The sequence below is a fragment of the Pimephales promelas genome, chromosome 2 (assembly GCF_988280905.1).
Source record: "Pimephales promelas chromosome 2, fPimPro1.hap1.1, whole genome shotgun sequence".
NCBI classification, from domain to species: Eukaryota; Metazoa; Chordata; class Actinopteri; order Cypriniformes; family Leuciscidae; genus Pimephales; species Pimephales promelas.
The window spans coordinates 28,684,762-28,712,580 of NC_142770.1; the positions used below are offsets into that span (position 1 = coordinate 28,684,762).

Here is a 27,819-nt window from a genome sequence, read left to right on the forward strand (position 1 = left end):
TTGATCGCTGCAGCGCCACCTTGGGGCCGATCGGGGCGAGCCTTGGTGAGGTTGTAGTACCGGGCCGGTCCTACCATCCCTCAGAGTTTCAAGTCTCTACCACGGACGCTTTGGTCTGCCCGCTCACTTTTAAGGCGGAATGTTGATGATCCAAAATCCCAGGTTGCACTCCAGAGTGTCGTGCTGTGCACTCTGTTGTGATCCATTTTCGGTGTCAACCAATCTGAGCTGAGCTTGTTTGCCGGCGACCTTAGACCCTCTCGCCGCGGCCCAGGTGGGCGTGGCCTTTGCCGGCTCCCCCGCCTCGGCGTCGCTGCGTCATCGCTTCTCGGCCTTTTGGCTAAGATCAAGTGTAGTATCTGTTCTTATCAGTTTAATATCTGATACGTGCCCTACCCGGGCACCACATATTAAATTGATTTTTGGTCCTGGGAGATGGCATAGGGGCTTGCTCCGTCCACTCCACGCATCGACCCGGTATTGCAGTACTTCTGGGAACGGTGCACCCTCCTAAAGTGTTCAATGAAAGAAATGTAGTGGTCTTGTGTGGCAGAAGGTGATAATGGAGCTAGTGTGAGTGGGTGTTGTAGGTGATCATGTGCTATACTAGCCTGGGTAGAATTGTGGTGTAAAAACAAGACAAAAAGGAACCCCTGTTCCTCTGTCAGTTTAACATCTGATCCGTCCACTATTCGGGGACGGCGCATTATGTACATTTATGGCTCATGGAGCCGGATGCGGAGCGTGCAAAAAAAAAAAAAAAAAAAAAAAGCCCCTTTTTTGACTGGCAAACCGCTGGTGAGGATTGGGGAGAGGGGCAGGGTGCTTCTGACTGAAGGCCTGGGAATTCATACTTACCTGGCAGGGGAGACACCATGATCAGGAAGGTGGTTCACCCAGGGCGAGGCTCGGCCATTGCACTCTGGGTTGTGCTGACCCCTGCGAATTCCCCAAATGTGGGAATCTCGACTGCATAATTTATGGTAGTGGGGGACTGCGTTCGCGCTCTCCCCTGGACAACACTGGTTAAAAGGGCAGATTGTTAAAGCTCCACTTGAGGTTCTTTTGTTTTGTTTTTTTTCTCCACTTCTTCAATATCCAGAGGCAGTCCAGAGAGTTGAACTGCGGCGGTTGCTCGAGAGATACGAAACAGTCTAGGACCGGTCTGTGTGAGGAGGGTTTTCTTTTTTCTCCTCAATTCTTCAAATAGTCTCCAATATTTGACGGACGACTTAGTTCACAGCAGTTGTCCTGGAGGCAAAGTTGTTCGGAATGAGGAGTTCTATCATGTGGTATGAAAACATTGTGCACGTGTGAAACGTCACGTGATATTCAGCCACCCATGTTGTGTTTTTTTCTGTTTACAGCGCCACCAAGTGGCCAGTCGCCGCATTCCTCTTCACGTGACCACGGGCTGAGCCCGTACACAGGTGTACCGAGTTGGGTGCAATTGTCTCATTCCGTTGGAGAGTTATAGCCGTTTAAGTAAAGCCCGCCTCGCCCACCCCCAACGTTTTGGCGTACCGTCGCCAACGTGGATGGAAATTCCAACTGTTTCCCGATCCCTGTTGGCAGTCAGACTCCAGAGAATCTTTCTGCACCGGTTTGGGTCAGATCGGGCAAAAAACCTAGGACTAGTGTGCAAAAGTAGGTTTTTCAGAAAATCCAAAATACCCGAAAATCTCGCCAGCGCGACCACCCAATCCGAGGCATTCATCTTGTTCGGCTCGAGCCAAGGATTCCGGTGATGTAAGACACTTGGGTCTGCGACCGACGGTCGAGGAGTTACGAGCCATTTCGTACTTTTGATCGCTGCAGCGCCACCTTGGGGCCGATCGGGGCGAGCCTTGGTGAGGTTGTAGTACCGGGCCGGTCCTACCATCCCTCAGAGTTTCAAGTCTCTACCACGGACGCTTTGGTCTGCCCGCTCACTTTTAAGGCGGAATGTTGATGATCCAAAATCCCAGGTTGCACTCCAGAGTGTCGTGCTGTGCACTCTGTTGTGATCCATTTTCGGTGTCAACCAATCTGAGCTGAGCTTGTTTGCCGGCGACCTTAGACCCTCTCGCCGCGGCCCAGGTGGGCGTGGCCTTTGCCGGCTCCCCCGCCTCGGCGTCGCTGCGTCATCGCTTCTCGGCCTTTTGGCTAAGATCAAGTGTAGTATCTGTTCTTATCAGTTTAATATCTGATACGTGCCCTACCCGGGCACCACATATTAAATTGATTTTTGGTCCTGGGAGATGGCATAGGGGCTTGCTCCGTCCACTCCACGCATCGACCCGGTATTGCAGTACTTCTGGGAACGGTGCACCCTCCTAAAGTGTTCAATGAAAGAAATGTAGTGGTCTTGTGTGGCAGAAGGTGATAATGGAGCTAGTGTGAGTGGGTGTTGTAGGTGATCATGTGCTATACTAGCCTGGGTAGAATTGTGGTGTAAAAACAAGACAAAAAGGAACCCCTGTTCCTCTGTCAGTTTAACATCTGATCCGTCCACTATTCGGGGACGGCGCATTATGTACATTTATGGCTCATGGAGCCGGATGCGGAGCGTGCAAAAAAAAAAAAAAAAAAAAAAAGCCCCTTTTTTGACTGGCAAACCGCTGGTGAGGATTGGGGAGAGGGGCAGGGTGCTTCTGACTGAAGGCCTGGGAATTCATACTTACCTGGCAGGGGAGACACCATGATCAGGAAGGTGGTTCACCCAGGGCGAGGCTCGGCCATTGCACTCTGGGTTGTGCTGACCCCTGCGAATTCCCCAAATGTGGGAATCTCGACTGCATAATTTATGGTAGTGGGGGACTGCGTTCGCGCTCTCCCCTGGACAACACTGGTTAAAAGGGCAGATTGTTAAAGCTCCACTTGAGGTTCTTTTGTTTTGTTTTTTTTCTCCACTTCTTCAATATCCAGAGGCAGTCCAGAGAGTTGAACTGCGGCGGTTGCTCGAGAGATACGAAACAGTCTAGGACCGGTCTGTGTGAGGAGGGTTTTCTTTTTTCTCCTCAATTCTTCAAATAGTCTCCAATATTTGACGGACGACTTAGTTCACAGCAGTTGTCCTGGAGGCAAAGTTGTTCGGAATGAGGAGTTCTATCATGTGGTATGAAAACATTGTGCACGTGTGAAACGTCACGTGATATTCAGCCACCCATGTTGTGTTTTTTTCTGTTTACAGCGCCACCAAGTGGCCAGTCGCCGCATTCCTCTTCACGTGACCACGGGCTGAGCCCGTACACAGGTGTACCGAGTTGGGTGCAATTGTCTCATTCCGTTGGAGAGTTATAGCCGTTTAAGTAAAGCCCGCCTCGCCCACCCCCAACGTTTTGGCGTACCGTCGCCAACGTGGATGGAAATTCCAACTGTTTCCCGATCCCTGTTGGCAGTCAGACTCCAGAGAATCTTTCTGCACCGGTTTGGGTCAGATCGGGCAAAAAACCTAGGACTAGTGTGCAAAAGTAGGTTTTTCAGAAAATCCAAAATACCCGAAAATCTCGCCAGCGCGACCACCCAATCCGAGGCATGCATCTTGTTCGGCTCGAGCCAAGGATTCCGGTGATGTAAGACACTTGGGTCTGCGACCGACGGTCGAGGAGTTACGAGCCATTTCGTACTTTTGATCGCTGCAGCGCCACCTTGGGGCCGATCGGGGCGAGCCTTGGTGAGGTTGTAGTACCGGGCCGGTCCTACCATCCCTCAGAGTTTCAAGTCTCTACCACGGACGCTTTGGTCTGCCCGCTCACTTTTAAGGCGGAATGTTGATGATCCAAAATCCCAGGTTGCACTCCAGAGTGTCGTGCTGTGCACTCTGTTGTGATCCATTTTCGGTGTCAACCAATCTGAGCTGAGCTTGTTTGCCGGCGACCTTAGACCCTCTCGCCGCGGCCCAGGTGGGCGTGGCCTTTGCCGGCTCCCCCGCCTCGGCGTCGCTGCGTCATCGCTTCTCGGCCTTTTGGCTAAGATCAAGTGTAGTATCTGTTCTTATCAGTTTAATATCTGATACGTGCCCTACCCGGGCACCACATATTAAATTGATTTTTGGTCCTGGGAGATGGCATAGGGGCTTGCTCCGTCCACTCCACGCATCGACCCGGTATTGCAGTACTTCTGGGAACGGTGCACCCTCCTAAAGTGTTCAATGAAAGAAATGTAGTGGTCTTGTGTGGCAGAAGGTGATAATGGAGCTAGTGTGAGTGGGTGTTGTAGGTGATCATGTGCTATACTAGCCTGGGTAGAATTGTGGTGTAAAAACAAGACAAAAAGGAACCCCTGTTCCTCTGTCAGTTTAACATCTGATCCGTCCACTATTCGGGGACGGCGCATTATGTACATTTATGGCTCATGGAGCCGGATGCGGAGCGTGCAAAAAAAAAAAAAAAAAAAAAAAGCCCCTTTTTTGACTGGCAAACCGCTGGTGAGGATTGGGGAGAGGGGCAGGGTGCTTCTGACTGAAGGCCTGGGAATTCATACTTACCTGGCAGGGGAGACACCATGATCAGGAAGGTGGTTCACCCAGGGCGAGGCTCGGCCATTGCACTCTGGGTTGTGCTGACCCCTGCGAATTCCCCAAATGTGGGAATCTCGACTGCATAATTTATGGTAGTGGGGGACTGCGTTCGCGCTCTCCCCTGGACAACACTGGTTAAAAGGGCAGATTGTTAAAGCTCCACTTGAGGTTCTTTTGTTTTGTTTTTTTTCTCCACTTCTTCAATATCCAGAGGCAGTCCAGAGAGTTGAACTGCGGCGGTTGCTCGAGAGATACGAAACAGTCTAGGACCGGTCTGTGTGAGGAGGGTTTTCTTTTTTCTCCTCAATTCTTCAAATAGTCTCCAATATTTGACGGACGACTTAGTTCACAGCAGTTGTCCTGGAGGCAAAGTTGTTCGGAATGAGGAGTTCTATCATGTGGTATGAAAACATTGTGCACGTGTGAAACGTCACGTGATATTCAGCCACCCATGTTGTGTTTTTTTCTGTTTACAGCGCCACCAAGTGGCCAGTCGCCGCATTCCTCTTCACGTGACCACGGGCTGAGCCCGTACACAGGTGTACCGAGTTGGGTGCAATTGTCTCATTCCGTTGGAGAGTTATAGCCGTTTAAGTAAAGCCCGCCTCGCCCACCCCCAACGTTTTGGCGTACCGTCGCCAACGTGGATGGAAATTCCAACTGTTTCCCGATCCCTGTTGGCAGTCAGACTCCAGAGAATCTTTCTGCACCGGTTTGGGTCAGATCGGGCAAAAAACCTAGGACTAGTGTGCAAAAGTAGGTTTTTCAGAAAATCCAAAATACCCGAAAATCTCGCCAGCGCGACCACCCAATCCGAGGCATGCATCTTGTTCGGCTCGAGCCAAGGATTCCGGTGATGTAAGACACTTGGGTCTGCGACCGACGGTCGAGGAGTTACGAGCCATTTCGTACTTTTGATCGCTGCAGCGCCACCTTGGGGCCGATCGGGGCGAGCCTTGGTGAGGTTGTAGTACCGGGCCGGTCCTACCATCCCTCAGAGTTTCAAGTCTCTACCACGGACGCTTTGGTCTGCCCGCTCACTTTTAAGGCGGAATGTTGATGATCCAAAATCCCAGGTTGCACTCCAGAGTGTCGTGCTGTGCACTCTGTTGTGATCCATTTTCGGTGTCAACCAATCTGAGCTGAGCTTGTTTGCCGGCGACCTTAGACCCTCTCGCCGCGGCCCAGGTGGGCGTGGCCTTTGCCGGCTCCCCCGCCTCGGCGTCGCTGCGTCATCGCTTCTCGGCCTTTTGGCTAAGATCAAGTGTAGTATCTGTTCTTATCAGTTTAATATCTGATACGTGCCCTACCCGGGCACCACATATTAAATTGATTTTTGGTCCTGGGAGATGGCATAGGGGCTTGCTCCGTCCACTCCACGCATCGACCCGGTATTGCAGTACTTCTGGGAACGGTGCACCCTCCTAAAGTGTTCAATGAAAGAAATGTAGTGGTCTTGTGTGGCAGAAGGTGATAATGGAGCTAGTGTGAGTGGGTGTTGTAGGTGATCATGTGCTATACTAGCCTGGGTAGAATTGTGGTGTAAAAACAAGACAAAAAGGAACCCCTGTTCCTCTGTCAGTTTAACATCTGATCCGTCCACTATTCGGGGACGGCGCATTATGTACATTTATGGCTCATGGAGCCGGATGCGGAGCGTGCAAAAAAAAAAAAAAAAAAAAAAAAGCCCCTTTTTTGACTGGCAAACCGCTGGTGAGGATTGGGGAGAGGGGCAGGGTGCTTCTGACTGAAGGCCTGGGAATTCATACTTACCTGGCAGGGGAGACACCATGATCAGGAAGGTGGTTCACCCAGGGCGAGGCTCGGCCATTGCACTCTGGGTTGTGCTGACCCCTGCGAATTCCCCAAATGTGGGAATCTCGACTGCATAATTTATGGTAGTGGGGGACTGCGTTCGCGCTCTCCCCTGGACAACACTGGTTAAAAGGGCAGATTGTTAAAGCTCCACTTGAGGTTCTTTTGTTTTGTTTTTTTTCTCCACTTCTTCAATATCCAGAGGCAGTCCAGAGAGTTGAACTGCGGCGGTTGCTCGAGAGATACGAAACAGTCTAGGACCGGTCTGTGTGAGGAGGGTTTTCTTTTTTCTCCTCAATTCTTCAAATAGTCTCCAATATTTGACGGACGACTTAGTTCACAGCAGTTGTCCTGGAGGCAAAGTTGTTCGGAATGAGGAGTTCTATCATGTGGTATGAAAACATTGTGCACGTGTGAAACGTCACGTGATATTCAGCCACCCATGTTGTGTTTTTTTCTGTTTACAGCGCCACCAAGTGGCCAGTCGCCGCATTCCTCTTCACGTGACCACGGGCTGAGCCCGTACACAGGTGTACCGAGTTGGGTGCAATTGTCTCATTCCGTTGGAGAGTTATAGCCGTTTAAGTAAAGCCCGCCTCGCCCACCCCCAACGTTTTGGCGTACCGTCGCCAACGTGGATGGAAATTCCAACTGTTTCCCGATCCCTGTTGGCAGTCAGACTCCAGAGAATCTTTCTGCACCGGTTTGGGTCAGATCGGGCAAAAAACCTAGGACTAGTGTGCAAAAGTAGGTTTTTCAGAAAATCCAAAATACCCGAAAATCTCGCCAGCGCGACCACCCAATCCGAGGCATGCATCTTGTTCGGCTCGAGCCAAGGATTCCGGTGATGTAAGACACTTGGGTCTGCGACCGACGGTCGAGGAGTTACGAGCCATTTCGTACTTTTGATCGCTGCAGCGCCACCTTGGGGCCGATCGGGGCGAGCCTTGGTGAGGTTGTAGTACCGGGCCGGTCCTACCATCCCTCAGAGTTTCAAGTCTCTACCACGGACGCTTTGGTCTGCCCGCTCACTTTTAAGGCGGAATGTTGATGATCCAAAATCCCAGGTTGCACTCCAGAGTGTCGTGCTGTGCACTCTGTTGTGATCCATTTTCGGTGTCAACCAATCTGAGCTGAGCTTGTTTGCCGGCGACCTTAGACCCTCTCGCCGCGGCCCAGGTGGGCGTGGCCTTTGCCGGCTCCCCCGCCTCGGCGTCGCTGCGTCATCGCTTCTCGGCCTTTTGGCTAAGATCAAGTGTAGTATCTGTTCTTATCAGTTTAATATCTGATACGTGCCCTACCCGGGCACCACATATTAAATTGATTTTTGGTCCTGGGAGATGGCATAGGGGCTTGCTCCGTCCACTCCACGCATCGACCCGGTATTGCAGTACTTCTGGGAACGGTGCACCCTCCTAAAGTGTTCAATGAAAGAAATGTAGTGGTCTTGTGTGGCAGAAGGTGATAATGGAGCTAGTGTGAGTGGGTGTTGTAGGTGATCATGTGCTATACTAGCCTGGGTAGAATTGTGGTGTAAAAACAAGACAAAAAGGAACCCCTGTTCCTCTGTCAGTTTAACATCTGATCCGTCCACTATTCGGGGACGGCGCATTATGTACATTTATGGCTCATGGAGCCGGATGCGGAGCGTGCAAAAAAAAAAAAAAAAAAAAAAAGCCCCTTTTTTGACTGGCAAACCGCTGGTGAGGATTGGGGAGAGGGGCAGGGTGCTTCTGACTGAAGGCCTGGGAATTCATACTTACCTGGCAGGGGAGACACCATGATCAGGAAGGTGGTTCACCCAGGGCGAGGCTCGGCCATTGCACTCTGGGTTGTGCTGACCCCTGCGAATTCCCCAAATGTGGGAATCTCGACTGCATAATTTATGGTAGTGGGGGACTGCGTTCGCGCTCTCCCCTGGACAACACTGGTTAAAAGGGCAGATTGTTAAAGCTCCACTTGAGGTTCTTTTGTTTTGTTTTTTTTCTCCACTTCTTCAATATCCAGAGGCAGTCCAGAGAGTTGAACTGCGGCGGTTGCTCGAGAGATACGAAACAGTCTAGGACCGGTCTGTGTGAGGAGGGTTTTCTTTTTTCTCCTCAATTCTTCAAATAGTCTCCAATATTTGACGGACGACTTAGTTCACAGCAGTTGTCCTGGAGGCAAAGTTGTTCGGAATGAGGAGTTCTATCATGTGGTATGAAAACATTGTGCACGTGTGAAACGTCACGTGATATTCAGCCACCCATGTTGTGTTTTTTTCTGTTTACAGCGCCACCAAGTGGCCAGTCGCCGCATTCCTCTTCACGTGACCACGGGCTGAGCCCGTACACAGGTGTACCGAGTTGGGTGCAATTGTCTCATTCCGTTGGAGAGTTATAGCCGTTTAAGTAAAGCCCGCCTCGCCCACCCCCAACGTTTTGGCGTACCGTCGCCAACGTGGATGGAAATTCCAACTGTTTCCCGATCCCTGTTGGCAGTCAGACTCCAGAGAATCTTTCTGCACCGGTTTGGGTCAGATCGGGCAAAAAACCTAGGACTAGTGTGCAAAAGTAGGTTTTTCAGAAAATCCAAAATACCCGAAAATCTCGCCAGCGCGACCACCCAATCCGAGGCATTCATCTTGTTCGGCTCGAGCCAAGGATTCCGGTGATGTAAGACACTTGGGTCTGCGACCGACGGTCGAGGAGTTACGAGCCATTTCGTACTTTTGATCGCTGCAGCGCCACCTTGGGGCCGATCGGGGCGAGCCTTGGTGAGGTTGTAGTACCGGGCCGGTCCTACCATCCCTCAGAGTTTCAAGTCTCTACCACGGACGCTTTGGTCTGCCCGCTCACTTTTAAGGCGGAATGTTGATGATCCAAAATCCCAGGTTGCACTCCAGAGTGTCGTGCTGTGCACTCTGTTGTGATCCATTTTCGGTGTCAACCAATCTGAGCTGAGCTTGTTTGCCGGCGACCTTAGACCCTCTCGCCGCGGCCCAGGTGGGCGTGGCCTTTGCCGGCTCCCCCGCCTCGGCGTCGCTGCGTCATCGCTTCTCGGCCTTTTGGCTAAGATCAAGTGTAGTATCTGTTCTTATCAGTTTAATATCTGATACGTGCCCTACCCGGGCACCACATATTAAATTGATTTTTGGTCCTGGGAGATGGCATAGGGGCTTGCTCCGTCCACTCCACGCATCGACCCGGTATTGCAGTACTTCTGGGAACGGTGCACCCTCCTAAAGTGTTCAATGAAAGAAATGTAGTGGTCTTGTGTGGCAGAAGGTGATAATGGAGCTAGTGTGAGTGGGTGTTGTAGGTGATCATGTGCTATACTAGCCTGGGTAGAATTGTGGTGTAAAAACAAGACAAAAAGGAACCCCTGTTCCTCTGTCAGTTTAACATCTGATCCGTCCACTATTCGGGGACGGCGCATTATGTACATTTATGGCTCATGGAGCCGGATGCGGAGCGTGCAAAAAAAAAAAAAAAAAAAAAAAGCCCCTTTTTTGACTGGCAAACCGCTGGTGAGGATTGGGGAGAGGGGCAGGGTGCTTCTGACTGAAGGCCTGGGAATTCATACTTACCTGGCAGGGGAGACACCATGATCAGGAAGGTGGTTCACCCAGGGCGAGGCTCGGCCATTGCACTCTGGGTTGTGCTGACCCCTGCGAATTCCCCAAATGTGGGAATCTCGACTGCATAATTTATGGTAGTGGGGGACTGCGTTCGCGCTCTCCCCTGGACAACACTGGTTAAAAGGGCAGATTGTTAAAGCTCCACTTGAGGTTCTTTTGTTTTGTTTTTTTTCTCCACTTCTTCAATATCCAGAGGCAGTCCAGAGAGTTGAACTGCGGCGGTTGCTCGAGAGATACGAAACAGTCTAGGACCGGTCTGTGTGAGGAGGGTTTTCTTTTTTCTCCTCAATTCTTCAAATAGTCTCCAATATTTGACGGACGACTTAGTTCACAGCAGTTGTCCTGGAGGCAAAGTTGTTCGGAATGAGGAGTTCTATCATGTGGTATGAAAACATTGTGCACGTGTGAAACGTCACGTGATATTCAGCCACCCATGTTGTGTTTTTTTCTGTTTACAGCGCCACCAAGTGGCCAGTCGCCGCATTCCTCTTCACGTGACCACGGGCTGAGCCCGTACACAGGTGTACCGAGTTGGGTGCAATTGTCTCATTCCGTTGGAGAGTTATAGCCGTTTAAGTAAAGCCCGCCTCGCCCACCCCCAACGTTTTGGCGTACCGTCGCCAACGTGGATGGAAATTCCAACTGTTTCCCGATCCCTGTTGGCAGTCAGACTCCAGAGAATCTTTCTGCACCGGTTTGGGTCAGATCGGGCAAAAAACCTAGGACTAGTGTGCAAAAGTAGGTTTTTCAGAAAATCCAAAATACCCGAAAATCTCGCCAGCGCGACCACCCAATCCGAGGCATGCATCTTGTTCGGCTCGAGCCAAGGATTCCGGTGATGTAAGACACTTGGGTCTGCGACCGACGGTCGAGGAGTTACGAGCCATTTCGTACTTTTGATCGCTGCAGCGCCACCTTGGGGCCGATCGGGGCGAGCCTTGGTGAGGTTGTAGTACCGGGCCGGTCCTACCATCCCTCAGAGTTTCAAGTCTCTACCACGGACGCTTTGGTCTGCCCGCTCACTTTTAAGGCGGAATGTTGATGATCCAAAATCCCAGGTTGCACTCCAGAGTGTCGTGCTGTGCACTCTGTTGTGATCCATTTTCGGTGTCAACCAATCTGAGCTGAGCTTGTTTGCCGGCGACCTTAGACCCTCTCGCCGCGGCCCAGGTGGGCGTGGCCTTTGCCGGCTCCCCCGCCTCGGCGTCGCTGCGTCATCGCTTCTCGGCCTTTTGGCTAAGATCAAGTGTAGTATCTGTTCTTATCAGTTTAATATCTGATACGTGCCCTACCCGGGCACCACATATTAAATTGATTTTTGGTCCTGGGAGATGGCATAGGGGCTTGCTCCGTCCACTCCACGCATCGACCCGGTATTGCAGTACTTCTGGGAACGGTGCACCCTCCTAAAGTGTTCAATGAAAGAAATGTAGTGGTCTTGTGTGGCAGAAGGTGATAATGGAGCTAGTGTGAGTGGGTGTTGTAGGTGATCATGTGCTATACTAGCCTGGGTAGAATTGTGGTGTAAAAACAAGACAAAAAGGAACCCCTGTTCCTCTGTCAGTTTAACATCTGATCCGTCCACTATTCGGGGACGGCGCATTATGTACATTTATGGCTCATGGAGCCGGATGCGGAGCGTGCAAAAAAAAAAAAAAAAAAAAAAAAGCCCCTTTTTTGACTGGCAAACCGCTGGTGAGGATTGGGGAGAGGGGCAGGGTGCTTCTGACTGAAGGCCTGGGAATTCATACTTACCTGGCAGGGGAGACACCATGATCAGGAAGGTGGTTCACCCAGGGCGAGGCTCGGCCATTGCACTCTGGGTTGTGCTGACCCCTGCGAATTCCCCAAATGTGGGAATCTCGACTGCATAATTTATGGTAGTGGGGGACTGCGTTCGCGCTCTCCCCTGGACAACACTGGTTAAAAGGGCAGATTGTTAAAGCTCCACTTGAGGTTCTTTTGTTTTTTGTTTTTTTTTCTCCACTTCTTCAATATCCAGAGGCAGTCCAGAGAGTTGAACTGCGGCGGTTGCTCGAGAGATACGAAACAGTCTAGGACCGGTCTGTGTGAGGAGGGTTTTCTTTTTTCTCCTCAATTCTTCAAATAGTCTCCAATATTTGACGGACGACTTGGTTCACAGCAGTTGTCCTGGAGGCAAAGTTGTTCGGAATGAGGAGTTCTATCATGTGCTATGAAAACATTGTGCACGTGTGAAACGTCACGTGATATACAGCCACCCATGTTGTGTTTTTTTCTGTTTACAGCGCCACCAAGTGGCCAGTCGCCGCATTCCTCTTCACGTGACCACGGGCTGAGCCCGTACACAGGTGTACCGAGTTGGGTGCAATTGTCTCATTCCGTTGGAGAGTTATAGCCGTTTAAGTAAAGCCCGCCTCGCCCACCCCCAACGTTTTGGCGTACCGTCGCCAACGTGGATGGAAATTCCAACTGTTTCCCGATCCCTGTTGGCAGTCGGACTCCAGAGAATCTTTCTGCACCGGTTTGGGTCAGATCGGGCAAAAAACCTAGGACTAGTGTGCAAAAGTAGGTTTTTCAGAAAATCCAAAATACCCGAAAATCTCGCCAGCGCGACCACCCAATCCGAGGCATGCATCTTGTTCGGCTCGAGCCAAGGATTCCGGTGATGTAAGACACTTGGGTCTGCGACCGACGGTCGAGGAGTTACGAGCCATTTCGTACTTTTGATCGCTGCAGCGCCACCTTGGGGCCGATCGGGGCGAGCCTTGGTGAGGTTGTAGTACCGGGCCGGTCCTACCATCCCTCAGAGTTTCAAGTCTCTACCACGGACGCTTTGGTCTGCCCGCTCACTTTTAAGGCGGAATGTTGATGATCCAAAATCCCAGGTTGCACTCCAGAGTGTCGTGCTGTGCACTCTGTTGTGATCCATTTTCGGTGTCAACCAATCTGAGCTGAGCTTGTTTGCCGGCGACCTTAGACCCTCTCGCCGCGGCCCAGGTGGGCGTGGCCTTTGCCGGCTCCCCCGCCTCGGCGTCGCTGCGTCATCGCTTCTCGGCCTTTTGGCTAAGATCAAGTGTAGTATCTGTTCTTATCAGTTTAATATCTGATACGTGCCCTACCCGGGCACCACATATTAAATTGATTTTTGGTCCTGGGAGATGGCATAGGGGCTTGCTCCGTCCACTCCACGCATCGACCCGGTATTGCAGTACTTCTGGGAACGGTGCACCCTCCTAAAGTGTTCAATGAAAGAAATGTAGTGGTCTTGTGTGGCAGAAGGTGATAATGGAGCTAGTGTGAGTGGGTGTTGTAGGTGATCATGTGCTATACTAGCCTGGGTAGAATTGTGGTGTAAAAACAAGACAAAAAGGAACCCCTGTTCCTCTGTCAGTTTAACATCTGATCCGTCCACTATTCGGGGACGGCGCATTATGTACATTTATGGCTCATGGAGCCGGATGCGGAGCGTGCAAAAAAAAAAAAAAAAAAAAAAGCCCCTTTTTTGACTGGCAAACCGCTGGTGAGGATTGGGGAGAGGGGCAGGGTGCTTCTGACTGAAGGCCTGGGAATTCATACTTACCTGGCAGGGGAGACACCATGATCAGGAAGGTGGTTCACCCAGGGCGAGGCTCGGCCATTGCACTCTGGGTTGTGCTGACCCCTGCGAATTCCCCAAATGTGGGAATCTCGACTGCATAATTTATGGTAGTGGGGGACTGCGTTCGCGCTCTCCCCTGGACAACACTGGTTAAAAGGGCAGATTGTTAAAGCTCCACTTGAGGTTCTTTTGTTTTGTTTTTTTTCTCCACTTCTTCAATATCCAGAGGCAGTCCAGAGAGTTGAACTGCGGCGGTTGCTCGAGAGATACGAAACAGTCTAGGACCGGTCTGTGTGAGGAGGGTTTTCTTTTTTCTCCTCAATTCTTCAAATAGTCTCCAATATTTGACGGACGACTTGGTTCACAGCAGTTGTCCTGGAGGCAAAGTTGTTCGGAATGAGGAGTTCTATCATGTGGTATGAAAACATTGTGCACGTGTGAAACGTCACGTGATATTCAGCCACCCATGTTGTGTTTTTTTCTGTTTACAGCGCCACCAAGTGGCCAGTCGCCGCATTCCTCTTCACGTGACCACGGGCTGAGCCCGTACACAGGTGTACCGAGTTGGGTGCAATTGTCTCATTCCGTTGGAGAGTTATAGCCGTTTAAGTAAAGCCCGCCTCGCCCACCCCCAACGTTTTGGCGTACCGTCGCCAACGTGGATGGAAATTCCAACTGTTTCCCGATCCCTGTTGGCAGTCAGACTCCAGAGAATCTTTCTGCACCGGTTTGGGTCAGATCGGGCAAAAAACCTAGGACTAGTGTGCAAAAGTAGGTTTTTCAGAAAATCCAAAATACCCGAAAATCTCGCCAGCGCGACCACCCAATCCGAGGCATGCATCTTGTTCGGCTCGAGCCAAGGATTCCGGTGATGTAAGACACTTGGGTCTGCGACCGACGGTCGAGGAGTTACGAGCCATTTCGTACTTTTGATCGCTGCAGCGCCACCTTGGGGCCGATCGGGGCGAGCCTTGGTGAGGTTGTAGTACCGGGCCGGTCCTACCATCCCTCAGAGTTTCAAGTCTCTACCACGGACGCTTTGGTCTGCCCGCTCACTTTTAAGGCGGAATGTTGATGATCCAAAATCCCAGGTTGCACTCCAGAGTGTCGTGCTGTGCACTCTGTTGTGATCCATTTTCGGTGTCAACCAATCTGAGCTGAGCTTGTTTGCCGGCGACCTTAGACCCTCTCGCCGCGGCCCAGGTGGGCGTGGCCTTTGCCGGCTCCCCCGCCTCGGCGTCGCTGCGTCATCGCTTCTCGGCCTTTTGGCTAAGATCAAGTGTAGTATCTGTTCTTATCAGTTTAATATCTGATACGTGCCCTACCCGGGCACCACATATTAAATTGATTTTTGGTCCTGGGAGATGGCATAGGGGCTTGCTCCGTCCACTCCACGCATCGACCCGGTATTGCAGTACTTCTGGGAACGGTGCACCCTCCTAAAGTGTTCAATGAAAGAAATGTAGTGGTCTTGTGTGGCAGAAGGTGATAATGGAGCTAGTGTGAGTGGGTGTTGTAGGTGATCATGTGCTATACTAGCCTGGGTAGAATTGTGGTGTAAAAACAAGACAAAAAGGAACCCCTGTTCCTCTGTCAGTTTAACATCTGATCCGTCCACTATTCGGGGACGGCGCATTATGTACATTTATGGCTCATGGAGCCGGATGCGGAGCGTGCAAAAAAAAAAAAAAAAAAAAAAAGCCCCTTTTTTGACTGGCAAACCGCTGGTGAGGATTGGGGAGAGGGGCAGGGTGCTTCTGACTGAAGGCCTGGGAATTCATACTTACCTGGCAGGGGAGACACCATGATCAGGAAGGTGGTTCACCCAGGGCGAGGCTCGGCCATTGCACTCTGGGTTGTGCTGACCCCTGCGAATTCCCCAAATGTGGGAATCTCGACTGCATAATTTATGGTAGTGGGGGACTGCGTTCGCGCTCTCCCCTGGACAACACTGGTTAAAAGGGCAGATTGTTAAAGCTCCACTTGAGGTTCTTTTGTTTTTTGTTTTTTTTTCTCCACTTCTTCAATATCCAGAGGCAGTCCAGAGAGTTGAACTGCGGCGGTTGCTCGAGAGATACGAAACAGTCTAGGACCGGTCTGTGTGAGGAGGGTTTTCTTTTTTCTCCTCAATTCTTCAAATAGTCTCCAATATTTGACGGACGACTTGGTTCACAGCAGTTGTCCTGGAGGCAAAGTTGTTCGGAATGAGGAGTTCTATCATGTGCTATGAAAACATTGTGCACGTGTGAAACGTCACGTGATATACAGCCACCCATGTTGTGTTTTTTTCTGTTTACAGCGCCACCAAGTGGCCAGTCGCCGCATTCCTCTTCACGTGACCACGGGCTGAGCCCGTACACAGGTGTACCGAGTTGGGTGCAATTGTCTCATTCCGTTGGAGAGTTATAGCCGTTTAAGTAAAGCCCGCCTCGCCCACCCCCAACGTTTTGGCGTACCGTCGCCAACGTGGATGGAAATTCCAACTGTTTCCCGATCCCTGTTGGCAGTCGGACTCCAGAGAATCTTTCTGCACCGGTTTGGGTCAGATCGGGCAAAAAACCTAGGACTAGTGTGCAAAAGTAGGTTTTTCAGAAAATCCAAAATACCCGAAAATCTCGCCAGCGCGACCACCCAATCCGAGGCATGCATCTTGTTCGGCTCGAGCCAAGGATTCCGGTGATGTAAGACACTTGGGTCTGCGACCGACGGTCGAGGAGTTACGAGCCATTTCGTACTTTTGATCGCTGCAGCGCCACCTTGGGGCCGATCGGGGCGAGCCTTGGTGAGGTTGTAGTACCGGGCCGGTCCTACCATCCCTCAGAGTTTCAAGTCTCTACCACGGACGCTTTGGTCTGCCCGCTCACTTTTAAGGCGGAATGTTGATGATCCAAAATCCCAGGTTGCACTCCAGAGTGTCGTGCTGTGCACTCTGTTGTGATCCATTTTCGGTGTCAACCAATCTGAGCTGAGCTTGTTTGCCGGCAACCTTAGACCCTCTCGCCGCGGCCCAGGTGGGCGTGGCCTTTGCCGGCTCCCCCGCCTCGGCGTCGCTGCGTCATCGCTTCTCGGCCTTTTGGCTAAGATCAAGTGTAGTATCTGTTCTTATCAGTTTAATATCTGATACGTGCCCTACCCGGGCACCACATATTAAATTGATTTTTGGTCCTGGGAGATGGCATAGGGGCTTGCTCCGTCCACTCCACGCATCGACCCGGTATTGCAGTACTTCTGGGAACGGTGCACCCTCCTAAAGTGTTCAATGAAAGAAATGTAGTGGTCTTGTGTGGCAGAAGGTGATAATGGAGCTAGTGTGAGTGGGTGTTGTAGGTGATCATGTGCTATACTAGCCTGGGTAGAATTGTGGTGTAAAAACAAGACAAAAAGGAACCCCTGTTCCTCTGTCAGTTTAACATCTGATCCGTCCACTATTCGGGGACGGCGCATTATGTACATTTATGGCTCATGGAGCCGGATGCGGAGCGTGCAAAAAAAAAAAAAAAAAAAAAAAGCCCCTTTTTTGACTGGCAAACCGCTGGTGAGGATTGGGGAGAGGGGCAGGGTGCTTCTGACTGAAGGCCTGGGAATTCATACTTACCTGGCAGGGGAGACACCATGATCAGGAAGGTGGTTCACCCAGGGCGAGGCTCGGCCATTGCACTCTGGGTTGTGCTGACCCCTGCGAATTCCCCAAATGTGGGAATCTCGACTGCATAATTTATGGTAGTGGGGGACTGCGTTCGCGCTCTCCCCTGGACAACACTGGTTAAAAGGGCAGATTGTTAAAGCTCCACTTGAGGTTCTTTTGTTTTTTGTTTTTTTTTCTCCACTTCTTCAATATCCAGAGGCAGTCCAGAGAGTTGAACTGCGGCGGTTGCTCGAGAGATACGAAACAGTCTAGGACCGGTCTGTGTGAGGAGGGTTTTCTTTTTTCTCCTCAATTCTTCAAATAGTCTCCAATATTTGACGGACGACTTGGTTCACAGCAGTTGTCCTGGAGGCAAAGTTGTTCGGAATGAGGAGTTCTATCATGTGCTATGAAAACATTGTGCACGTGTGAAACGTCACGTGATATACAGCCACCCATGTTGTGTTTTTTTCTGTTTACAGCGCCACCAAGTGGCCAGTCGCCGCATTCCTCTTCACGTGACCACGGGCTGAGCCCGTACACAGGTGTACCGAGTTGGGTGCAATTGTCTCATTCCGTTGGAGAGTTATAGCCGTTTAAGTAAAGCCCGCCTCGCCCACCCCCAACGTTTTGGCGTACCGTCGCCAACGTGGATGGAAATTCCAACTGTTTCCCGATCCCTGTTGGCAGTCGGACTCCAGAGAATCTTTCTGCACCGGTTTGGGTCAGATCGGGCAAAAAACCTAGGACTAGTGTGCAAAAGTAGGTTTTTCAGAAAATCCAAAATACCCGAAAATCTCGCCAGCGCGACCACCCAATCCGAGGCATGCATCTTGTTCGGCTCGAGCCAAGGATTCCGGTGATGTAAGACACTTGGGTCTGCGACCGACGGTCGAGGAGTTACGAGCCATTTCGTACTTTTGATCGCTGCAGCGCCACCTTGGGGCCGATCGGGGCGAGCCTTGGTGAGGTTGTAGTACCGGGCCGGTCCTACCATCCCTCAGAGTTTCAAGTCTCTACCACGGACGCTTTGGTCTGCCCGCTCACTTTTAAGGCGGAATGTTGATGATCCAAAATCCCAGGTTGCACTCCAGAGTGTCGTGCTGTGCACTCTGTTGTGATCCATTTTCGGTGTCAACCAATCTGAGCTGAGCTTGTTTGCCGGCGACCTTAGACCCTCTCGCCGCGGCCCAGGTGGGCGTGGCCTTTGCCGGCTCCCCCGCCTCGGCGTCGCTGCGTCATCGCTTCTCGGCCTTTTGGCTAAGATCTAGTGGTCTGGTCGGACGTCTGAGACAGCGATCGCCTCTTGTTGGACTTGGTCTCGTGTGTTGCTTGTCACACGGGACATACACCCTTCAGGAGGTACATTGACAAGCGGCTTTTAATTGACGACTCGTTCTACGAGGAATCTTCTGGTTTTAAGGTAAGCAGGTTTTAATTTATTTATTGTATATTTATTGTTGGATTTTAGCCGCAGCAGGCTAGTGGTGCCTCCAACATGTCGGCTGCTCGTGCCGGCATGAGGAGGCACCACAGCGTGCGTTTTAAATTTAAGACAAAGGAGGATGGCACTCTCCAGGCGATGTCCAGGCTGGACTTTTCCAGGAAGTGCATCCAACAGACTCTCGGTTTTAAGGCTACGGATATAAACTGCTTGTTGACTCTGCCCCTGAATCATGGCTTTGATGTTAGTTTTGCCTCTGCTTCCTTGCTAAGTACTTTTTGGGCTCGGTATGAATTGTGTAAAGCCAATTTCTCCATGTTCACTGTGGAAAAACTGACTGATAATTCACTGAAAGTGGTGATTGTCAGGATGTTTAATGAAACAGTCAGTGGAGAGGACATTGCTGTATGGTTGGCAAGATATTGCTCTATTCGTGGTCAACCAGTCAAGGTTTTAGATGAAGACGGTATCTGGAGCTGTGCGTGGAGAGTGCCCATTAAACAATGGGCAGATCCCAACAGCTACCATGGCCTGAGTCAAATTCCTTCTATGATTGTGTTGGGAGAGAATAGAGGTTACATCCATTATCAAGGGATGCCCAAGCTATGCCGCAAGTGTGGCCAACTTGGGCATCTCGCCGAGGCGTGCCAAGAAGTAGTGTGTAGGAAGTGCAGAGAAATTGGACACACTTTTGAAGAGTGCAAAAATGGCAGAAAGTGCAACCTCTGTGGAGAATCATCCCATCTCTACAGAGACTGCCCCCAAAGTTTTGCCAACAAGCTAAAAAACAACAAAATGGCCGCCCCACCCAAAGACCAAACAATAAAGGAGGCGGGCCCTGAGGTTTTGGCGGGAAATTCAAATCCTCAGCCAGCCTCAGGGATTGGACCGGAAGAAGGAAGTGGGGCGGCCACAGGGGCGGAGTCAACTCGAACAGCTGGTCAGGGGGAGGAAGCCAATCCTCAAAATGACAACGGTAAAGAAGAGGTGGACGACAAAGAGGAGGAAACGGCTTCCTCCCTCGTCACCGTGTCTGAGGCTAGTGGGTCAACTAGTGGGAGTGAGACAGATTCTTCTCTTCCCAATGCTCAAGTGCAGAAAAGAACTGCGAGATCTCCTCTGGTCCAAACAGAGGAGAAAAAGCTGCGGGTAGCGCACCGGCTAGATAGTTCCCCCATGGAAGATCTAGACCGTGTGTGGCCCACAGACTCTCCTAATGAAGTATCTTTTCTGCATTTTAAGCTAAGAACATCGACGCCAAAGGCTTCGCAAGAGGTTCTCTCTGTGAGCCCTGAGACGTCAAGCACTTTCCTTCCTGATCCCAGGGTTTCTGGGCAAAAGGAAAGGCAAGTGCAACAAGAAATAACATGATTTTAACAATACCTCTGTAGTCCCCTATTGATGCTTTTAAATGTCTCATATTATTTTTACCATACTGCTCATGGCTCTCACTATCTCCACCATCAATGTGAGAAGTGTGAGGAGCAATATTCGAGCACAGAGCGTTTTATCCTTTTTAAAATCTTTTAAGTCAGATGTGTTTTTATTACAAGAATGTGGCTTGCCTTTTTTAACTAATTACAGGATGTGGGAGGAGATTTGGACCCCAGGAGTTTCCATCTGGAGCGGGTCCAATTTTAACAAAAATGACGGTGTCGCTATTTTAATCAAAAATCCCAATATTTTGGTGAAGGGCAGCACTGTGGTGAGGGATGGGCGGGCCATTTTAGCTAATCTGACTTTTTTAGGTAAGGATTTTAACGTTCTTAATGTTTATGGTTTTACGGAAAAACAAGAACGATATGAGCTTTTAGAAGAATTGCAACCCCACATGCTGGGTAGGGCTCCCCTAGTGGTAGCAGGGGATTTTAACTGTGTTTTAACTCAGAGAGATAGGAAGAGGGTAGAAGATTTTAAAATGGACAAAACATCGGTTTTATTGCAAAATTTAGTAAGGGATTTTAACTTAGTCGACTGTTTTAAAACATTGCATCACAGAGAGGAGGGCTTCACCTGGTTCAGTGGTGACGGCACCAGGGCCTCTCGAATCGACTACATTTTTACAAGGGACTGCCCGCCAACCGATGCTACATTATCCCCCCTCTTTTTTTCTGACCACATAATGCTATCCTGCACCCTTTCACTGCCCTCGGGTGTGACAGTAGGGGGAGGGCTGTGGAAGTTGAACTGCTCTCTGTTGGAGGATGAGGAAGTCGTTAGAGAATACAGAGAGCAGTTCAACCGATGGCAGACCCTCCAAGACTTTTTTGACTCACGAGCACAGTGGTGGGAAATGGTAAAGGAAAGGACGAGACAGTTTTTTAAGAAAATAGGTAAAGAGAAAAAGAAAAAAGAAAACAGACGCATGATGGGGTTGCAAAAAAGACTACAGAGGTATTTTAATCTTTTAAATAGTGGGTTTGATTTTAGTGAAGAAATCAAAGAGGTTAAAAAAGAGATGTCGGAACTAGTTGAGGTCAAAAGCAGAGGCATTATTTTTAGGAGCAAAGAGAGAGAAATCGAGGAAGGCGAAAAATGCACTAGATACTTTTTCAAGAAAATCATTGATAGAGGTGGAGCAATAGTCAAACTGAGAAATAAAGAAGGAGAAACAATGACAGACACAAAGGATATAATATCAGTGGTAGAAAGTTTTTATGAGGAACTGTATGAAGAAAAGGTAAGTGATGATAGCATTTTAAGAGAAATTTTAACAAACATCGAGAAAACAGTTAAAGATGATATTGCCATGACAAATGATTTTAATCTCTCTGAGATAGACAAAAGTATTAAGAAATTCAAAAAAGGGAAAACTCCTGGAGTTGATGGACTTCCTCTAGAATTTTATTTGACCTTTTGGGACATTTTAAGACAAGACCTTCTGACTGTTTTTAATGACCTTGACAAGACTGACCAACTCCCTGACAGTTTTAGGACCGGTTTAATGACTTTACTTCACAAAAAAGATGACAAGACTGATATAAAAAACTGGCGTCCTATAACCCTTTTAAACTTTGATTGTAAACTTTTTAGCAAACTTTTAACAACACGTTTATCAACAGTTTTAGCAGACCTGATCCACCCGGATCAAGCCTGTGCCGTCCCTGGGAGGAAGATCACGGACAGCCTTATTCTGATAAGAGATGCCATCTGTTATGCGAGAGACAGAAATATCCGGCTGATAGTTTTAAATTTAGACTTTGAAAAAGCATTCGACCGAGTCTCGCACCATTACTTATTTCAAGTTTTGGAAAAAATGGGGCTTCCTAGGAGATTCTTAGCTTGGGTGGGACTGCTGTACAAAGACATAACCAGCAAAATCCTAGTTAATGGGAATCTTTCAAAAGCGATAGACATACGCAGCGGTGTCCGTCAGGGTTGTCCATTATCTCCTCTCCTGTATGTGGCGTGCATTGAACCCCTAGCACAGGTTTTGAGAAGGGATAGATGGATCAATGGACTGACTATACCCGGGACTGGAGGACTGACGGCAAAGACTGTTTTATACATGGACGATGTCAATCTTTTATGCACGGACGTTTTATCAATCCAGAGGACTATGGACTTGACAGACTGGTTTGGGAAAGCATCGGGAGCAAAACTTAACAGAGAAAAGACACAGACACAGTTTTACGGCCCTTGGAAACCCAACGAGCTTGCTGGCCTCAACTGCACTATTAAAAAGACTGACTTAAAAATACTGGGCATCAAATTTGACAGAGACGGGGGAGGGAGTGGAAATTGGCATGACGTGATGGGTAAAGTAAAGAAAAAATTGGGTTTTTGGGGACTGAGACAGTTGACGTTGGAAGGAAAGGTTTTAATCATAAAAGCTGTGATTTTACCATTGTTTTTACTGTTGTGCTCTGTTTTCTTCCCCCCCAGATTCTTTCTTGTATCCTTGGACCGGGCCATGTTTTATTTTATCTGGGGGTCTAAATGGGAGAGACTGAAAAGAACCACGATGAAGAAAGCACCACAAAATGGAGGAAAAGGCGTTCCGGACCTCTACTTGTTTTTAGGAGCTTTTTATACTGCACAACATATGAAATATGCCCTGACCCCATCCAAACAAGAAAAAACAGCAGCCATGGCCCGGTTTTGGATGGGGTCCTTTTTAAGAACTCATAAACTATTAAAGACAGATTTGAAAATGCCAGTCGCCTTCGACCAACCCCCAGCATACACCTACATAAAGAAGTTTTTAAAGAATTTTAATTTGGTAAAAGAAAGTGTCGCTGTTTTAACAAATTGTCGCTCTATCCTCTCCCTTGTGCAGGAGCGGGAACAAGTGTGTCCAGTCCGCGGGCTCACTCAATGTGAAGCCCAAAAGGTGTGGCGGAATGTGTCCCACTCAGCTCTTCAGAACCGACACCGGGACCTGGCTTGGATGGTCGCCCATGAGATCCTCCCGGTCAGGGCCGTGATGCACTCCAGAGGCATGTCCAAGGATCCCATCTGCCCACGGACCGGGTGTGGCGCGCCCGAGACCGTAAGGCACGCCCTCTGGGAGTGCAGTGCTGTGAGGGACCTGTGGGCGACAGCTGGCCCCCAGCAATTCCCGTACCTGCCAGTAGGGGGGGTCCCAGACTACCCTATGGGGAGAGGAGGGGTGAGCCAAGAGGACATCCGAGCAAAAACAACACCTAAGCTCTGGCTCACCATCCTCTGCATAAAAGACGCCATTTGGACCTCCAGAAACCTACTGGTAGGAAAGCGCATGCAGGTGCCCCTCCACGCCATCATCCAGCTGGCCAAATCAAGGCTGCAGGGTTACACCGCATGTCGCCATTCGGATGTGGGGGTCAGAGCTTCACAGGAAAAGGTCCCCACAGCCACGAGCCCTGACTGCCCGCAGATGCCCCCAACACCCTAGGCGGAGCAGTGGTGCCACGGTTAAAGAGGATCTCCTCTGGGCCCAGAAGGGCTGGGTCTCTTGGACTGGTTCTGAGGAGCTGAGTGGAGGTCTTAAAATGGTTATAAGGACATACCTGCTCCTGTACAACGGAAGAGAGAGCTTTTAAAGCCTGTTTTTATTATTTTATCTGTTTATTTATTCTATTCTCTTTTACTATCTTCATTCATTCAAGTTTTTTTACGTATTTACTTCTAGATAAACACATACAACTGTTATACTGTTGCTCGAAACCAAAATGAACATGTGAACATGCTGGGAAAAAAAAACATAACAATGAAATGACGTGTATATGAATGAAATGGAACAATAAAAAAATGTCAAATCAAAAATCTGTTCTTATCAGTTTAATATCTGATACGTGCCCTACCCGGGCACCACATATTAAATTGATTTTTGGTCCTGGGAGATGGCATAGGGGCTTGCTCCGTCCACTCCACGCATCGACCCGGTATTGCAGTACTTCTGGGAACGGTGCACCCTCCTAAAGTGTTCAATGAAAGAAATGTAGTGGTCTTGTGTGGCAGAAGGTGATAATGGAGCTAGTGTGAGTGGGTGTTGTAGGTGATCATGTGCTATACTAGCCTGGGTAGAATTGTGGTGTAAAAACAAGACAAAAAGGAACCCCTGTTCCTCTGTCAGTTTAACATCTGATCCGTCCACTATTCGGGGACGGCGCATTATGTACATTTATGGCTCATGGAGCCGGATGCGGAGCGTGCAAAAAAAAAAAAAAAAAAAAAAAGCCCCTTTTTTGACTGGCAAACCGCTGGTGAGGATTGGGGAGAGGGGCAGGGTGCTTCTGACTGAAGGCCTGGGAATTCATACTTACCTGGCAGGGGAGACACCATGATCAGGAAGGTGGTTCACCCAGGGCGAGGCTCGGCCATTGCACTCTGGGTTGTGCTGACCCCTGCGAATTCCCCAAATGTGGGAATCTCGACTGCATAATTTATGGTAGTGGGGGACTGCGTTCGCGCTCTCCCCTGGACAACACTGGTTAAAAGGGCAGATTGTTAAAGCTCCACTTGAGGTTCTTTTGTTTTTTGTTTTTTTTTCTCCACTTCTTCAATATCCAGAGGCAGTCCAGAGAGTTGAACTGCGGCGGTTGCTCGAGAGATACGAAACAGTCTAGGACCGGTCTGTGTGAGGAGGGTTTTCTTTTTTCTCCTCAATTCTTCAAATAGTCTCCAATATTTGACGGACGACTTGGTTCACAGCAGTTGTCCTGGAGGCAAAGTTGTTCGGAATGAGGAGTTCTATCATGTGCTATGAAAACATTGTGCACGTGTGAAACGTCACGTGATATACAGCCACCCATGTTGTGTTTTTTTCTGTTTACAGCGCCACCAAGTGGCCAGTCGCCGCATTCCTCTTCACGTGACCACGGGCTGAGCCCGTACACAGGTGTACCGAGTTGGGTGCAATTGTCTCATTCCGTTGGAGAGTTATAGCCGTTTAAGTAAAGCCCGCCTCGCCCACCCCCAACGTTTTGGCGTACCGTCGCCAACGTGGATGGAAATTCCAACTGTTTCCCGATCCCTGTTGGCAGTCGGACTCCAGAGAATCTTTCTGCACCGGTTTGGGTCAGATCGGGCAAAAAACCTAGGACTAGTGTGCAAAAGTAGGTTTTTCAGAAAATCCAAAATACCCGAAAATCTCGCCGGCGCGACCACCCAATCCGAGGCATGCATCTTGTTCGGCTCGAGCCAAGGATTCCGGTGATGTAAGACACTTGGGTCTGCGACCGACGGTCGAGGAGTTACGAGCCATTTCGTACTTTTGATCGCTGCAGCGCCACCTTGGGGCCGATCGGGGCGAGCCTTGGTGAGGTTGTAGTACCGGGCCGGTCCTACCATCCCTCAGAGTTTCAAGTCTCTACCACGGACGCTTTGGTCTGCCCGCTCACTTTTAAGGCGGAATGTTGATGATCCAAAATCCCAGGTTGCACTCCAGAGTGTCGTGCTGTGCACTCTGTTGTGATCCATTTTCGGTGTCAACCAATCTGAGCTGAGCTTGTTTGCCGGCGACCTTAGACCCTCTCGCCGCGGCCCAGGTGGGCGTGGCCTTTGCCGGCTCCCCCGCCTCGGCGTCGCTGCGTCATCGCTTCTCGGCCTTTTGGCTAAGATCAAGTGTAGTATCTGTTCTTATCAGTTTAATATCTGATACGTGCCCTACCCGGGCACCACATATTAAATTGATTTTTGGTCCTGGGAGATGGCATAGGGGCTTGCTCCGTCCACTCCACGCATCGACCCGGTATTGCAGTACTTCTGGGAACGGTGCACCCTCCTAAAGTGTTCAATGAAAGAAATGTAGTGGTCTTGTGTGGCAGAAGGTGATAATGGAGCTAGTGTGAGTGGGTGTTGTAGGTGATCATGTGCTATACTAGCCTGGGTAGAATTGTGGTGTAAAAACAAGACAAAAAGGAACCCCTGTTCCTCTGTCAGTTTAACATCTGATCCGTCCACTATTCGGGGACGGCGCATTATGTACATTTATGGCTCATGGAGCCGGATGCGGAGCGTGCAAAAAAAAAAAAAAAAAAAAAAAGCCCCTTTTTTGACTGGCAAACCGCTGGTGAGGATTGGGGAAAGGGGCAGGGTGCTTCTGACTGAAGGCCTGGGAATTCATACTTACCTGGCAGGGGAGACACCATGATCAGGAAGGTGGTTCACCCAGGGCGAGGCTCGGCCATTGCACTCTGGGTTGTGCTGACCCCTGCGAATTCCCCAAATGTGGGAATCTCGACTGCATAATTTATGGTAGTGGGGGACTGCGTTCGCGCTCTCCCCTGGACAACACTGGTTAAAAGGGCAGATTGTTAAAGCTCCACTTGAGGTTCTTTTGTTTTGTTTTTTTTCTCCACTTCTTCAATATCCAGAGGCAGTCCAGAGAGTTGAACTGCGGCGGTTGCTCGAGAGATACGAAACAGTCTAGGACCGGTCTGTGTGAGGAGGGTTTTCTTTTTTCTCCTCAATTCTTCAAATAGTCTCCAATATTTGACGGACGACTTGGTTCACAGCAGTTGTCCTGGAGGCAAAGTTGTTCGGAATGAGGAGTTCTATCATGTGGTATGAAAACATTGTGCACGTGTGAAACGTCACGTGATATTCAGCCACCCATGTTGTGTTTTTTTCTGTTTACAGCGCCACCAAGTGGCCAGTCGCCGCATTCCTCTTCACGTGACCACGGGCTGAGCCCGTACACAGGTGTACCGAGTTGGGTGCAATTGTCTCATTCCGTTGGAGAGTTATAGCCGTTTAAGTAAAGCCCGCCTCGCCCACCCCCAACGTTTTGGCGTACCGTCGCCAACGTGGATGGAAATTCCAACTGTTTCCCGATCCCTGTTGGCAGTCGGACTCCAGAGAATCTTTCTGCACCGGTTTGGGTCAGATCGGGCAAAAAACCTAGGACTAGTGTGCAAAAGTAGGTTTTTCAGAAAATCCAAAATACCCGAAAATCTCGCCAGCGCGACCACCCAATCCGAGGCATGCATCTTGTTCGGCTCGAGCCAAGGATTCCGGTGATGTAAGACACTTGGGTCTGCGACCGACGGTCGAGGAGTTACGAGCCATTTCGTACTTTTGATCGCTGCAGCGCCACCTTGGGGCCGATCGGGGCGAGCCTTGGTGAGGTTGTAGTACCGGGCCGGTCCTACCATCCCTCAGAGTTTCAAGTCTCTACCACGGACGCTTTGGTCTGCCCGCTCACTTTTAAGGCGGAATGTTGATGATCCAAAATCCCAGGTTGCACTCCAGAGTGTCGTGCTGTGCACTCTGTTGTGATCCATTTTCGGTGTCAACCAATCTGAGCTGAGCTTGTTTGCCGGCGACCTTAGACCCTCTCGCCGCGGCCCAGGTGGGCGTGGCCTTTGCCGGCTCCCCCGCCTCGGCGTCGCTGCGTCATCGCTTCTCGGCCTTTTGGCTAAGATCAAGTGTAGTATCTGTTCTTATCAGTTTAATATCTGATACGTGCCCTACCCGGGCACCACATATTAAATTGATTTTTGGTCCTGGGAGATGGCATAGGGGCTTGCTCCGTCCACTCCACGCATCGACCCGGTATTGCAGTACTTCTGGGAACGGTGCACCCTCCTAAAGTGTTCAATGAAAGAAATGTAGTGGTCTTGTGTGGCAGAAGGTGATAATGGAGCTAGTGTGAGTGGGTGTTGTAGGTGATCATGTGCTATACTAGCCTGGGTAGAATTGTGGTGTAAAAACAAGACAAAAAGGAACCCCTGTTCCTCTGTCAGTTTAACATCTGATCCGTCCACTATTCGGGGACGGCGCATTATGTACATTTATGGCTCATGGAGCC

The 27,819-nt window shown here is 49.9% G+C and overlaps 24 non-coding genes and 1 pseudogene across 24 annotated transcripts; all 25 read left to right on the forward strand.

Moving 5' to 3' along the window:
* Nucleotides 1-320: 320 nt before the first annotated feature.
* On the forward strand, nt 321-511 carry LOC148996687 (U2 spliceosomal RNA). The gene has a single exon (XR_016149045.1). It is a non-coding gene; the product is annotated as a U2 spliceosomal RNA (small nuclear RNA).
* A 339-nt stretch (nt 512-850) lies between these two features.
* On the forward strand, nt 851-1,015 carry LOC148996688 (U1 spliceosomal RNA). Its single transcript, XR_016150440.1, has one exon. It is a non-coding gene; the product is annotated as a U1 spliceosomal RNA (small nuclear RNA).
* A 1,110-nt stretch (nt 1,016-2,125) lies between these two features.
* On the forward strand, nt 2,126-2,316 carry LOC148996689 (U2 spliceosomal RNA). The gene has a single exon (XR_016149046.1). It is a non-coding gene; the product is annotated as a U2 spliceosomal RNA (small nuclear RNA).
* Nucleotides 2,317-2,655: 339 nt separating this feature from the next.
* Nucleotides 2,656-2,820, forward strand: LOC148996690 (U1 spliceosomal RNA). The gene has a single exon (XR_016150441.1). It is a non-coding gene; the product is annotated as a U1 spliceosomal RNA (small nuclear RNA).
* Nucleotides 2,821-3,930: 1,110 nt separating this feature from the next.
* On the forward strand, nt 3,931-4,121 carry LOC148996691 (U2 spliceosomal RNA). Its single transcript, XR_016149047.1, has one exon. It is a non-coding gene; the product is annotated as a U2 spliceosomal RNA (small nuclear RNA).
* Nucleotides 4,122-4,460: 339 nt separating this feature from the next.
* LOC148996692 (U1 spliceosomal RNA) lies at nt 4,461-4,625 on the forward strand. The gene has a single exon (XR_016150442.1). It is a non-coding gene; the product is annotated as a U1 spliceosomal RNA (small nuclear RNA).
* Nucleotides 4,626-5,735: 1,110 nt separating this feature from the next.
* On the forward strand, nt 5,736-5,926 carry LOC148996693 (U2 spliceosomal RNA). Its single transcript, XR_016149048.1, has one exon. It is a non-coding gene; the product is annotated as a U2 spliceosomal RNA (small nuclear RNA).
* A 340-nt stretch (nt 5,927-6,266) lies between these two features.
* On the forward strand, nt 6,267-6,431 carry LOC148996694 (U1 spliceosomal RNA). The gene has a single exon (XR_016150443.1). It is a non-coding gene; the product is annotated as a U1 spliceosomal RNA (small nuclear RNA).
* A 1,110-nt stretch (nt 6,432-7,541) lies between these two features.
* LOC148996695 (U2 spliceosomal RNA) lies at nt 7,542-7,732 on the forward strand. Its single transcript, XR_016149049.1, has one exon. It is a non-coding gene; the product is annotated as a U2 spliceosomal RNA (small nuclear RNA).
* A 339-nt stretch (nt 7,733-8,071) lies between these two features.
* Nucleotides 8,072-8,236, forward strand: LOC148996696 (U1 spliceosomal RNA). The gene has a single exon (XR_016150444.1). It is a non-coding gene; the product is annotated as a U1 spliceosomal RNA (small nuclear RNA).
* Nucleotides 8,237-9,346: 1,110 nt separating this feature from the next.
* On the forward strand, nt 9,347-9,537 carry LOC148996697 (U2 spliceosomal RNA). The gene has a single exon (XR_016149050.1). It is a non-coding gene; the product is annotated as a U2 spliceosomal RNA (small nuclear RNA).
* Nucleotides 9,538-9,876: 339 nt separating this feature from the next.
* LOC148996698 (U1 spliceosomal RNA) lies at nt 9,877-10,041 on the forward strand. The gene has a single exon (XR_016150446.1). It is a non-coding gene; the product is annotated as a U1 spliceosomal RNA (small nuclear RNA).
* A 1,110-nt stretch (nt 10,042-11,151) lies between these two features.
* LOC148996699 (U2 spliceosomal RNA) lies at nt 11,152-11,342 on the forward strand. Its single transcript, XR_016149052.1, has one exon. It is a non-coding gene; the product is annotated as a U2 spliceosomal RNA (small nuclear RNA).
* Nucleotides 11,343-11,682: 340 nt separating this feature from the next.
* Nucleotides 11,683-11,847, forward strand: LOC148996700 (U1 spliceosomal RNA). The gene has a single exon (XR_016150447.1). It is a non-coding gene; the product is annotated as a U1 spliceosomal RNA (small nuclear RNA).
* A 1,113-nt stretch (nt 11,848-12,960) lies between these two features.
* Nucleotides 12,961-13,151, forward strand: LOC148996701 (U2 spliceosomal RNA). Its single transcript, XR_016149053.1, has one exon. It is a non-coding gene; the product is annotated as a U2 spliceosomal RNA (small nuclear RNA).
* Nucleotides 13,152-13,489: 338 nt separating this feature from the next.
* On the forward strand, nt 13,490-13,654 carry LOC148996702 (U1 spliceosomal RNA). The gene has a single exon (XR_016150448.1). It is a non-coding gene; the product is annotated as a U1 spliceosomal RNA (small nuclear RNA).
* Nucleotides 13,655-14,764: 1,110 nt separating this feature from the next.
* LOC148996703 (U2 spliceosomal RNA) lies at nt 14,765-14,955 on the forward strand. The gene has a single exon (XR_016149054.1). It is a non-coding gene; the product is annotated as a U2 spliceosomal RNA (small nuclear RNA).
* Nucleotides 14,956-15,294: 339 nt separating this feature from the next.
* Nucleotides 15,295-15,459, forward strand: LOC148996704 (U1 spliceosomal RNA). Its single transcript, XR_016150449.1, has one exon. It is a non-coding gene; the product is annotated as a U1 spliceosomal RNA (small nuclear RNA).
* A 1,113-nt stretch (nt 15,460-16,572) lies between these two features.
* LOC148996705 (U2 spliceosomal RNA) lies at nt 16,573-16,763 on the forward strand. Its single transcript, XR_016149055.1, has one exon. It is a non-coding gene; the product is annotated as a U2 spliceosomal RNA (small nuclear RNA).
* A 339-nt stretch (nt 16,764-17,102) lies between these two features.
* LOC120475296 (U1 spliceosomal RNA) lies at nt 17,103-17,267 on the forward strand. The gene has a single exon (XR_005621911.1). It is a non-coding gene; the product is annotated as a U1 spliceosomal RNA (small nuclear RNA).
* Nucleotides 17,268-23,808: 6,541 nt separating this feature from the next.
* On the forward strand, nt 23,809-23,984 carry LOC148996706 (U2 spliceosomal RNA; annotated as a pseudogene).
* A 339-nt stretch (nt 23,985-24,323) lies between these two features.
* LOC148996707 (U1 spliceosomal RNA) lies at nt 24,324-24,488 on the forward strand. Its single transcript, XR_016150450.1, has one exon. It is a non-coding gene; the product is annotated as a U1 spliceosomal RNA (small nuclear RNA).
* A 1,113-nt stretch (nt 24,489-25,601) lies between these two features.
* On the forward strand, nt 25,602-25,792 carry LOC148996708 (U2 spliceosomal RNA). Its single transcript, XR_016149056.1, has one exon. It is a non-coding gene; the product is annotated as a U2 spliceosomal RNA (small nuclear RNA).
* A 339-nt stretch (nt 25,793-26,131) lies between these two features.
* LOC148996709 (U1 spliceosomal RNA) lies at nt 26,132-26,296 on the forward strand. Its single transcript, XR_016150451.1, has one exon. It is a non-coding gene; the product is annotated as a U1 spliceosomal RNA (small nuclear RNA).
* A 1,110-nt stretch (nt 26,297-27,406) lies between these two features.
* Nucleotides 27,407-27,597, forward strand: LOC148996710 (U2 spliceosomal RNA). The gene has a single exon (XR_016149057.1). It is a non-coding gene; the product is annotated as a U2 spliceosomal RNA (small nuclear RNA).
* The last annotated feature ends 222 nt before the right edge of the window (nt 27,598-27,819 follow it).